Here is a 12,895-nt window from a genome sequence, read left to right on the forward strand (position 1 = left end):
GTCAAGTACACAGTATTTTAACAATGTCAACCAAATGTCATAAATGCCACAATCTGTTTCTTAGAATCAGTTTTTCCACCTCATTATCTCATATTCTGAATAGTATTTTGCCTGTGTGTTTAACATCTTCTGCCCAAGTTTGCTGGAGTATCCTAGAGTCAAGTATAATTTAATTGTTACCTCATAGTTTAGGCAGACTTGGGCTTTCTGTCAATTCGGACATCTCCTAGTTGTATGATCTTGAACAAATTATTTCTCAGAGCCTCAGTTTTCCCACCTGAGAAACAGGTTTAAGATTAAACGGTGAAAGTATTCCACAAGATAATGCACAAAATGCAGTTAGAAACAGTGCCTAGCACCCAAGAAGTACTAGAAGGGCTTGTTACTGTCTTATGGGGTCATGGTGAAGAGCGTATGAGCTTGGGCACACAAGCTCATCCAGCATCCTGGCACACAGTAGGACCTCCATAGACACAAGTGTTAGAGTCTAGCATTTGGAAAGCAAGTCCAACACTGCTGTCCACTCCCGAGCCATTTTATAGATGTCAGTCAATCAATTTTCAGACTCTACATTTTTAGACCAAAAAGGCCTTTCTTTTTCCTTCTTTCTCCATAGTCCCCCAAGTAACAGTCACCCTCACAGTCCTAAGCAGAAGAATCTTTGGAGACAAGTGACAGGGTCTGCCTACAATGTGAGGGCCTAGGGCCCTGGCAACATGCTGTCTGGCGACCTTGAAGCCAGGCAGAATCCAGCTCTGGAGAACATCCACAGGCTTGGTGCATTTCCTCCCCATAAAGGAACCTCACAGCCCAGCTCCACAAGCATCTCTCATCGACCAGCTAATGGGCTTACAAGATTTCACTCCCCAGGAAGCTGACTTTAATAATGGGATGTCAAGGAAAAACTGGCCCTTGCTGGGTGAGGGAGGGAGGGCAGGTGAGGGCACCAGGCTGAAGCTGAGTGACACCTCCTATATGAAGCTGATTCATGTCGGAGCAAATCTGGGCAGGGACCAGCTGATTCAGGCAGTTAAGTTATGGCTCTGCCAGTTTAATATTTCGCCATCTGCTAACTGAAGGCTCTACTGCCTGCTGGGTCCTATAAAGACTTTTATTTATTATATTACACATGGCAACATCTGCCACTGGATGCGGCTTTACTCGGCGCCCTAATTAAACAAACACACACTTCAGCGCCAGCAGAGGGCCAGGTCGCATTCTGAGGGAGCTGAGCTGTTGCAGGGAGTTTAAAACTTGGAGGATCCCACCCAAAATCTCCAAAGCAGCATGTGGGACATTCAGCTCTCATCTCAATGGTCACTAAAGATTTACAGCCCATTAAAATAGGCTGTAAAAAATGGGTTTTGATAAACATAGGCTGAATTTTCATCGCCACTCTGCCTCACTGCCAAATAAGATTTGGACTTTTGGACTTGGTTTAGCCAGAGGTTAGAATTCTGCTTCTCCTAACACAGTCATATGGTCCCTTGCCAGCTTTATCCTTCCATCTCCTGTGAACACTGAGACATGCTAAAAAGCCCTGTTAAAACACAAATCCTACAGATGAACTGAACTCCAAGTTCACCATTCATTTTTCTCTTCCACACATGTATTCAATAAATAATTACTTCCAGATGTAGTGGTTCACACCTATAGTCTTAGCACTTAGGAGGCTGAGGCAAAAGGATTTCTGGACTACCCAATAAGTTCAAGGCCAGCCTGAGCTGCATAGTAAGACACTGCCTTAAGAAAGGACTAACAGGGGACCTAGCTCAGCAGCATAGGCACCTGCCCTGCAAGTGTGCAGTCGAGAGTTTTATCCCCACTACCGATTTCAAAAAAGAAAAGACTAATAAATAAGTACTGGTTGTATGACCCACACACTAGTAGGTGATCTGGTAAATAAGGTATACACATCTGCTTTCATAAATGCCATGTGACTAGCTTCATCAACTGGACAAATAAATAAGCAAGATAATCACAGACTATGATAGGAGCTAGGAAGGAAATGAAGAGGATGATGTAGGTGCTAATAAGTTGTTAGAGGCTAGACTGATATATGTGCATATGAGTTTCCTGTTGCTTTTATAACAAGTTACTATAAACACAATGGTTTAGAACAATACAAATATGTAATTGACAGTCTGTACTACAGAAGCACAACATGGCTAAAATTATCAGCCTAAATCAAGTCTTTGGCCTGAAATCAAGCTCTCAGTGGACTGCTTCTTCTGGAGACTAGACTAAAATCTGTTTCCTCACTTTTCTATCTTCTAGAAGTTGCCCACATCCTTTGGCTTATGGCCCCTTCCTCCATCTTCAAAGGCAGAATAGCTTTTTTTCTAACCTTGTTCTCATCCTCGTACTTCTTCCTCTGCCTCCATCTTCCACTTTCCAGGATCTTAGTGATTACACTGAGCCCACTTCAACACTCTAGGATAAGTCCCCTATTTTAAGGGTGACTGATTAGTAAACTTAGCATCATCTGTGATCTTTGTTCCCCTTCACCAGTTCACTTATTATATTCACAGGTTCTGGGTGTTCAAATGTGGTTATCTTTGGAGGGTCTTCATTACACATATGAAAATGGAACAGAGTGACCTTAGGAGGGCTGCTCTGAAATGTAACTATTAGCAAAGGTTGCAATCAGAAGGAAATGGGTGTGCAAAGATCCAGAGGCAAGAAAGAACTTAGAGTAGTAATAGTGGTGATGGGAAATGGCATGGGCTTGGGAGAACCATAGAGTCTTAGGTAGGAGAAAGGTGGCTAAAATGAAACTGAAGATTTAAGGCAGACCATATACAGTTTTGCCTGTCTTGCAGAGGTAGCCTGGCACAATGGTAAATGATTTCTACATGCTAAATGTAAAAGAGAACTCATTTTCATTCAACACCCTGTGCCATGAGCTTTAATCATCTCATTTAACTCCTAAAACAAGTACATAAACTATGCATTGCAATTCACAATCACAACTCTAAGGAGATCACAGCCTAGGAAGAGGAGGCAAAAGGATAGAATGGGAGCACTTTCCTTTCAAACAATGTGACCTGGAGGTGAACGTGTCACTCCTGCTCACACCTCATTGGCAGTAACTTAGTTACACTCCCACATAGTTGCAAGAGAAAGTGGGAAATGTAAGATCTAGCTGGTTGGTCAGTTCCATAGATGATGCTGGCAAAAAAAAAAGGAGAAAATAAACACTGGAGTATAATTAGTACTCTGCCTCAAAAGATGACTATTCTTTTGGTTCATCTAAGTCTAAGAAGCCCTTGCCCACTGGACAATGCTTCAAAAAAATTTTTGAAGCAATTAATCTCTATTGTGCAATTAATTTCTTTTGAGGGATTAAAAGTAAAAATAACCTGACCTTGAGAAGATCTCATTCCTGTCCTTGGAAAAGATACAGGATGTGTTAAGCCCACAGTTGATGGATACACAAACCTCATCTGATGCAGGAGCTCTGCAGACACATAAGGCTGCCCCAGCAGAACACAGCTCAAAAGCATTGCCTCTGGGTTCAACAGCACCACCACCAGTTAGTAAGGTGCACCAACCAACCAACAGATACAGTACCAGTGTTTTCCCCCATACAGGAAAGACCAGTTATGAAGATCTCTTAACTATACAAGAATTTGGGCATTTTTGGTTGACCCATTGGAGAGAAAAGCCTTTCATTCAGCATGCTAGCTAACTCAGAAACTGGTGATTGATTTAAATTTTGGGGGAAAAAATAAAAGCACTTGACAATTCTTGCTCTGAAGGTATTTATGTAAATGCTTATTTCTGTCAATAACAGAGATTTTTTTAAAAAAAATTATCCAGAGATCTCCTAAAACATGCTGAGAAACATGGGTCAATAAAAATGTCAAACATCTGGCTTATAAAAATGCAGAGAGACTCGTGAAGAGCCAGGTGGCCCTTCCAGAAACATTCCAACTGCAACTTTAGAATAAAACCCTATTTAAAAGATTTTACCTGGGATCACTGGAGGAACAGAGCAGGCTGATAAGGAAGGGACTCAATGGGGGCCAGTATCCAGATAGATACTTTGAATAGAATCACCTGATTGTCACATACACTTAGTACCTGATATCCAGTTCTTGCTTTTCTCTCCACCCATGGTGAATTTACCAAGATTTCTGAATGTTTTCTCTAGGCTTTGCATTCTGCATGGCTATGGGGGAAGAGGAGGAACTAGGGGTTGAATAGGAAAGATGGTGTAAGACAATACAGAAATAACATGCAGTATCCTTTGCTGCTAGATTATAGATTTTCAGAAAACCTTTACAAAAGCCTATATATGAAATTTAGTGGTGTCAAGTGCTTCCTCTGTGAAATGAGATATCTTAGTCTCTTTCCAGAATGCTAGGACAGAACACCTGCCACCTTCAACTTGAAGGAGGAAAGCTTTATTTGGGCTGATGTTTTTAATCCATGGTCAGCGGGCTCCAAGGCAGAAACAGCATGATGAAAGGACCTATTGCAGAGGGAAGCTGCTCATGTCCTGGTGACCAGGAAGCAGAAAGAGAAGAAAGGAGTCTAGGAGGGACATATACACTTCTAGGTCACACCAATGACCCTCCTCCAACCATGCACATCTTCCAACAACAGTTCTGCCTTTGAGGGCCTGAGGTATTGGGCTCTTCAGATTGGGACCACGATATGAGATAAATGCTGTAAAGGCTGGTGTAAATTGCGTATTACAAGAATACAGAAGAGCAAGACACAGCTCAACCTTGTGGCCCTCAATAGTCACTAAGGAGGTGGCACTTGATGTCAAAGGAAGGGAGCGATTTGGATGAGTGGAGATTATGTGGAGGGGACTGTGCAGAAGGCTTCTCTGAGCCTGTATCTTACTCATGGGTTACAGGGTTAATGTGTAGGTTAGATCATGCTGTGTAGTTCACCCTACAGTACATAGGATTTTTAAAAGTATGAAGTGATTATGACAAAAAAATAACAAATCATTGACTATGGCAAAGTTGGGGGCATGAATCTGACAATTCCACTTAAGGCCACTTTTTGGAAATGAGACAAAGTTGGTAGTGCCCCTTGGTTCCTAGTAAATACAAAAGCACACCCTCTCTTCCTGAAAGTGCTCTTATGTAGACCATCAGTATTTCCAAAGATTAATATCAAATCTTTTTAAGGCTCACAACCGAAGCGCCTCCAAAGTCACTAGGAAGTGGGCCAGCATGAGTGAGAATCAGCAGAAGTAATAAACAACGTATTTTATCCCCAGTAACTTCAGGTCTTGAAACTACCGAAACAACCAGACACATAATATTAAAAATTGTGATTAACCTATTTAAACAAATAAAAGATGAAATGGCAAAAAATAATAAAGTAATCAGAGATATAAAAACGACAAGATATTGTTGAAAAGCAATCAAAACAATTTGGGAAATCAAATATATAATTATTAAAATCAACCACTAAATTCAGATTAGTAATAGCCTGAAAGGGAATTAAGACCTGAAGCTATAGCTAAAGAAATTTCTAGAATACAATGCAAATAGTCTGAGAGAGTAAAGCTATTAAAGAGAAGTTAAAAGATATAAAAAACAGAAACAGACAGAAAACCTAATATACACTTAGTTGAAATCCCACAAGGAGAGAATGGAATGATTATTTGATGAAAGGTAATAAACTAATAATAATTGAAAATTTCCCAGAAATAGTAAAAATTTAAGTCTTCAGATCCAATAAGGACAATAGGAGTCAGTGCCATTTGCAGACTGCACCGGAGGACAACAAGAAGCCCACGTCCTCCATGTGAGTTGGTGTTACGTGCAGGCTGCTTCAGGAAGAACCAGACACCAGCCCCTTCTGGCACACCTGCTGGGAGACAAGAAGAGCCAAGTGTCACCCTCACCCCACCCCACCCTCAAGCAACCAGCTGATCCAGAGAAACACAAGCTGCCATGATAGTTACTGAGGTAAAACAAAACTTAATGCTTGCAGTGTTTAGTGTTTCACTAATCTTGCAGGCCTAAAGTCAGTAGTCTGGTCATCTATTCAGAGGGTAACAATATGCAATGAAGCATCGAGGGAGGATGTCCTTCTGAGGGTGGTGGCCATTGTTAATTCTTTATTACCTTGTTTTGAAATCCCGTATCATTTTCATTGTTTAGCTTTGTTGGATTTTATTGTTTTGTCTTGTTTGATTTTATTATATCCAGTGGCATGGGCAGCTATTTCAAAGATAACAAGATATATTGTAGTAGCCATTTTGGATTTATTATTATCTTGTTTTGAAGTCTTGTATCATTTACAGTATTTTGTTTTGATTGGATTTAGTTTGTTTCATTTGCTTGGTTTAATTCTCTTTAAAATAAAAATTTAAAAAGAACAACATATACACATTCCTTCACGTACACTGTGATAACATCACAATAAATACTGCATAAATTGGAAACATCGTAAGATGAAAATTCATTTAATACACTTAACTTACCAAGAATCATATCTTAGCAACATAACACACTATAGAATATCAGGGTTCCATGGCTGGTTGGAGCTGTGGCTCAGTGTTACTGCCCAGAGTCATGAGGAGGTATTATACCACATACACTTGTCCAGAAAACATCAAGTTTCAAACTTTTGGAGTGCATCAGTTTTGCATCACTACAAATCTGAAAAATCACAAGTTGAACAAGCATAAATCAGTGACCATTCTTACAAGCAAGATGAACAAATCCATACCTTAACATATTACAATAAAACTGCAGAGCATCAGAGACAGAAGCCTAAAGGTTCCAGAGAAAAAGGCAGATAACCATCCAAAGAGCCACACTTAAGTCATCACCTAGAGAAGCCAAGAAACTCTGGAGTAGTATCTGCAAAATTCTAAGAGAAAACTGTAACTCCAGGATTATGCACCAGGAAAATATAGCTTTGTGAGATGATATATTCATAATAAGCAAAAGTGAGAGATTTTATTATCAAAAGGCACTCACTAGAGGAATTATAAAGGAAACAGAAAAATGACATAGAAGGATGGTATCAGGTACAAGAAGAGTCAGCAGATAAACTCACAAGCTGGTAGATGACTCTAAAACATTATCTGTATAAAATAACAGCCATCTGATTTGTGAGGACTTTTTTATAATTGAATACAAACCATTAGAAACTATATTTCTATTTTTTCTCTTTTGATTGGTAAATTTTAGATATACAAGGTAATCATATTCATCAGAGGGAATTTGTACCTGTATACGATATATCTTGATTTTTCTTCTTTTCCACGATCTCCTCTCCTCTCTTCAACCTCTCTTCCCCTTATTTACAAAAACCTTGTTTCCATTTTTTCCTTCTATTCTTTGTTCTCTTTTTTTCCTTCTTTTCAAATATTTGAATATTTTCTTCCCATTTCCTAATATCTTTTAGACATTTTGGTTCTTATTTACACTTTTGGTTTCTCATACCAGAGAAACAATGAGACTTTTTTTCCCACAATACAAAAGCTTTATTTTAAGAGTCACAGTTCATCCCATGATCCAGGTGGTCAATATACAGAACCCAGCAGCTGAGCTCAGAGCAACTTCCCAGCTTCTCACTCTAATTCCAAGGGGGTAAGCACATCATCCTCATGCACAGACCCTTTCAAGTTGCAGATGATGAAGTGATCTGTGTTGTCCAAGAACTCCACGTGCACCTGTGTGCAAGCTGAGCCTGCCTAGCACTTTGGTGACCCTAGCCAGCTTGATGGGCTGCACATGACTCATGTCCATGATGGTGACCAAAAGTGGTCTGATGAAGAGAATAATGAGATATTTAAACATATGTTCCCAATATATTTCACCTAAGAATATGGCCTCAAGGCACACCCATTTACCTATAAATGCCTCAAGTTTATCTTTCTTTATAGCAGAGTACTATTTCATTGTATAAAAAAAAACTTAATCTGTTCATCCAGTGATGGGCATTTGGGCTAATTCCAAGGTTTAGCTATTACAAATTATGCTACTATAAACATGGATGTGCATAAATCACTATGGTATGAGGTTTTCAACTCTTTCAGAAAGATATAAAGAAGCAGAATAGCTATTTCAAATGGAAACTCTGGTTTTAGTCTTTTGAGTAATCTCCACACTGAATTTCCACAGTGGCTGCACCAGTCTACACTTACACAAACAGTGGAAAAGTTCCTTTTTCCCAATAGCAAATCCAGCTCTTGATGATAGTCTTGATGATATCTTGATGTTAGTCATTCTTCCTGGAGTGATATAAAATTTCAGTGTTGTTTTAATTTGTACCTCTCACATGACCAGTGATGCTGGACACTTTTCATATATTTATTAGCTGTTTGTGCTTCTTCATCTGAGCAATGTCTATTCATCCCATATGCCCATTTTTTATATATTCTAGATGTCAACACTTTGAGGAAGAGCTGGCAAAATTTTTTCCCACTCGGTGGTTTGTCTCTACACTGGTGTTGGTGGTTTCTTTTGCTATGCAAAAGCTCTTTAATAAAATGATAATCCCATTTATTAATTTTTTGGAATAAGACAAGGATAACCACTATCACCCCTCCCATTCAATATAGTTCTAGAAACATTAACCAGAGCAGTTAGACAAGAGAAAGAAATACAAAGAAGAAGGATAGGAAAGGAAAGGAAAGGAAAGGAAGAAGTTAAATTATCATTGTTTGTAGATGACATTATATTCTACATAGAAGACCTCAAAAACGCTACTAAAAGCCTTCTAGGTTTAATAACCAAATTCAGCAGCATATTTGAATACAAAGTCAAAACTCAAAAACCAATAGCATTCCTGTACACAAGTAACAAACTCACTGAAGGAGAAATTAACTAAACCACACCTTTCACAATTAGCATCAAAAAATTAAATATTTAAGTACCAATTTAATGAAAGTAAAAGACATTTACACTGAAAACTGCAGCACTCTGAATAAAGATATAAAAGGATATCAGAGGGGCCGGGGTTTTAGCTCAGCAGTATAAGCCACTGCCTGGCAAGCACAAGGCCATGAGTTCAATCCCCAGTACCAAAAAAAAAAAAAAAAGATATCAGAAAATGCAAAGACATCCCTTATTCTTGGGTAGGTAGAACCAATGTACTGAAAATGGCCATACTTTCATAATTGCTGTACAGATTTAATGCAATCCCAATCAAAATAGCAATGGCATATCTCAAAGAATTAGAGAAAATAATCCTAAAATTCAATTGAAAGACCTAGAATAGAAGAGACCTAGAATAGAAAAAGCAATCCTAGGCAACAATGACAAGGCAAGGGGCATCATGATCCATGACTTGAAATTATATTACAAAGCTATCATGATTTTTTTAAAAAATAGCATGATACCGGAAAAAAAAAGACCCAAGGATCATTGGAACAGATTAGAAGATACAGAAACAGCTCCAAACACATTCAGCCACCTTATCCCTGACAAAAGGGTCAAACACCTTTACTGGAATAAAGATAGCTTTTATAACAAATGGTGCTGTAAAAACTGGCTTTCCACATGCCAAAGATTCAGCCTAGAACCGTATCTCTCACCGTGCACTAAACTAAAATTGAAGTGGACCAAAGATCTAAATATTAAAACAGAAACCCTAAATCTATTGGATGATAGAATAGGTGGAACTCCTGAAGATATAAGTGTAGGCAAAAACTTTGTGAACATTTTTTTAGAGATAAAAATTAAACCTGTTGATAACATCGATATTTAGTTCATGTGGAAGTCATGTACACTAAAGTACTATAAAGTCTTTGTATTATTGCAAAGAAGAAGTTAAAATATTTATGGACTTTTAATTGTATTAGGCCGGCATAGTAAAATTCCAAGAGAAAATAATAAAAGAGGGATTTTAGACGTTTGAAATTTTAAAACTTTTGGAATTTTCATTTTGGAATTTTTAAATTTATTTTCTGAAATTTTAAGATTCCAAACTAGTAGAGGGAAAATAGGATAGAAAAGCAAAACAGAAGCAAACAAAAACATCCATTCAACAATAAAGAAGAGAAAAGTGACATAGAAAAAATAGAATGAATCTTAAAAGCCAGACTGAGTGAAAAATAAAAGCACATCTACAAATATTACTTATGACTTAATGTCATTTGTGTAACAGTCTAAAACAAGAAAAGCTGGGTATATAGAATATATAAAAGAGAGAGAAGAGAAAGGCTTGTGTACATGCATATATATGTACACACAATTCTGATAAAGTTAATAAACCAAATAAAAAGAATGATGAAAATAGAATAACAGATTTCTGCACAGGAGTAGGATGAGGCATCAGGAAAGTAAGTGCCAGCCAGGTAGATCCAGTAGTATTGGTAATTTTAGTTAATAAGTTGAGCAATGATTTCATGGGCTTTGGTCTTCATTTTGTTAGTATACTTTATAACTTTACATACATATATATTCATTCTTTTGTATGTTTCAAATAATGCATTTAAGAAGATGTAAAAAAAAGTAAAACAATAAAAGGCTATGTTTCCCTAGGATGAGAACAAAATCAAAGCTTTTCTGCGTCACTTTTGTTGTGCACACAGCACACAGTGGACCCCAACAAATGTCCGTTGGTAATACATACAGGGAATTTGCTTGACTCTGTGAGTTATAAAGGTTTGAGGAAAACTAAAGCAAATGGCAGTGCAACAGAAAAAAGACTAAATTATATGATAATTCAGTGTATAAAATAGTATAATGGGCATGACACAGGTAAGAGTAACAGAAAAACAAATCAGTTTTCCAGCCATGAATTTACACAGATTCTATGACTTTGGCCAGGAAGCATGCCTGTAGCTACTCTGGGCTTTGGGTTGTTAAATCATGATGGATGATCCCATAAGGAACCAAACAAGATCAGTGGAATTCATTCATTTGCCTGGTGCCCTGGGAACGCTTTCATTTCCCCCAAGACCTGACTGCCTCCTCTGATTATTACAGGCAGCAGTCAGTCCCTACCATACCGACTAACAATAAAGTGAGAGGGTGACCCGGGCTCACCAGCCAGCACCCTGACATAGCCACAAAGGCTGAAAAAGAAGCCTCTCTCACATCCAGCTCATCAGGACAATTGTGGGGCGGTTGGGATGACACACTTAAGAATCAAATTCACTCTCTAAATGCTGGTTATGTATCTGTGTGTTGATTATTTCTCCTATGCAAAGCTTAGTTTTTGCATTAGGAAAATGGGAATGATGATGTATAAGTAGAGGATTATTAAAAAGACATCTGCTTGCAACAGGCCTAGCACACAATATGCCCCACAATATGCTTCCTTTCCTTAGTAAACCTCCTACGCATCTTCACACCTGACCCTCGACTTTTAAACAAAGAAGAAATTGTAATCATGAGTGACAGAGGGAAAGAATGCCATTGAAAACTACTACTGACTGCAGCTGCTTCTGTCCCTAAGGGAGAGACATTATTTCTCTCCAGACTAAATATATTTTCTTAGCAAAATACTTTGATAGGCAGCTTTGGTTATGAAATGTGAGGGCCCCCGGGGCACAGTTTAGAAAGAGATAGTGAAACAAAGAGATAACAGAACAGCCCTGCATTGTGTAAATAAGCATGCTGGGGTTTGGTACATGCTGAGAAGCTGGGTGATAAGAGAAAACCCACTGCAACAGCAACTCCGCCATCTCTACCTGCCAACCTATGCTCTCATCTCTTCCTCTTGCTTTATGTCTTTCATTAGAAATAACAGTAATCTCCCTTATTTGGGTGGGATACACTAAGACCCCTCAGCTAAAGCCTGAAACTAGGGGTAGCATTAAAAAAACATACACTGCTTTTTCCTAAACATACATTCATAAATCTAATATTTTTTCTAACTTAACTAAGCATTATCACATGGTGTGGCTGTAACTTTTGTAATTCAAGGTATGAAAGCAAAAAAAAAAACAATCAAGGATTTCTCTTCCCCTCTTCAATATTTCATAAACAGAAGATTTATTCTTTCCATAGATCTTGGCACCCTCAGCACATAACTTTTTTCTTTCCTAATTAAGAACTTCTAGCATTTCACTTAAAGGGTACTTTTTAGCTTTCCCTTGGTATATCTGGATGGCCAACACTGTTATTGTATTTTGGGACCATTATTAAATAAAATAAGGGTTACTTGATCATAAGCACTGCAATACCAGTACTATGACAGTTGGTGTAATCACCAAGATGGCCAATGGACAAGTAGTACACACTCAGAACAAAGGAATGATCCCTGTCCTAGAGAAGATGGTGCAAAATTTCATCATGCTAAATGTAACAATGCACAATTATGCCAGGGATTTAGCTCAGCAGCATAAGTGTCTGTCTGGCAAGCACAAGGTCTTGAGTTCAATACCTGGTACCAAACAAACAAACAAACAAAAACAATGCACAATTTACCATCTGTTTATTCTGGAATTTTCCATTTAATTCCAGACAATGGATGGCCTCAGACAACTAAAACCACAAATAAGAAAACCATGGATAAGGAGAGAACTATTCTACCAGCATCTTACATACTTAACATATCTTTTTGTATATTGTCTGTCTATTCTCTTTATAATCTAAATTCTATAAGGGCAGAATTTTGTTCTATTTTATTCACTGTTGTTTCTCTAGGGCCCAGAAGAGTTCCTGGGAAATAAAGAGGTATTCACTACATTTTTCTCTGATAAATAATTAAGAGGAGAATTTTTTTAAATTTTGAAACAGGACTGAGCGCAGCTGTGTGCTACAGTGCACAGGGAGGAAATGGGGCTCCCCAGAAGTAAGGTAAGCACCAGGGCAGATCAGTAAGCATGAGTGAGTCTGAGTTTAGGGTTTGTTTGCTATGCAGCATTACTATCACAACAGCTGACAGGTACAGATAAAATACTGGCTGACCTCAGGTAAGATAAAAATCGCATTCTAAACCAGCCGTCGTAGCACAT

At 38.2% G+C, this 12,895-nt stretch overlaps 1 pseudogene; it reads right to left on the bottom strand.

The window, feature by feature from the left end:
- Positions 1-264: 264 nt before the first annotated feature.
- Positions 265-7,733, bottom strand: LOC100734113 (small ribosomal subunit protein eS28-like; annotated as a pseudogene).
- Between the last annotated feature and the right edge of the window lie 5,162 nt (positions 7,734-12,895).

This window comes from Cavia porcellus, unplaced genomic scaffold, assembly GCF_034190915.1.
Source record: "Cavia porcellus strain 051 isolate PalLab524CR breed Dunkin Hartley unplaced genomic scaffold, mCavPor4.1 scaffold_16, whole genome shotgun sequence".
Lineage (NCBI taxonomy): Eukaryota > Metazoa > Chordata > Mammalia > Rodentia > Caviidae > Cavia > Cavia porcellus.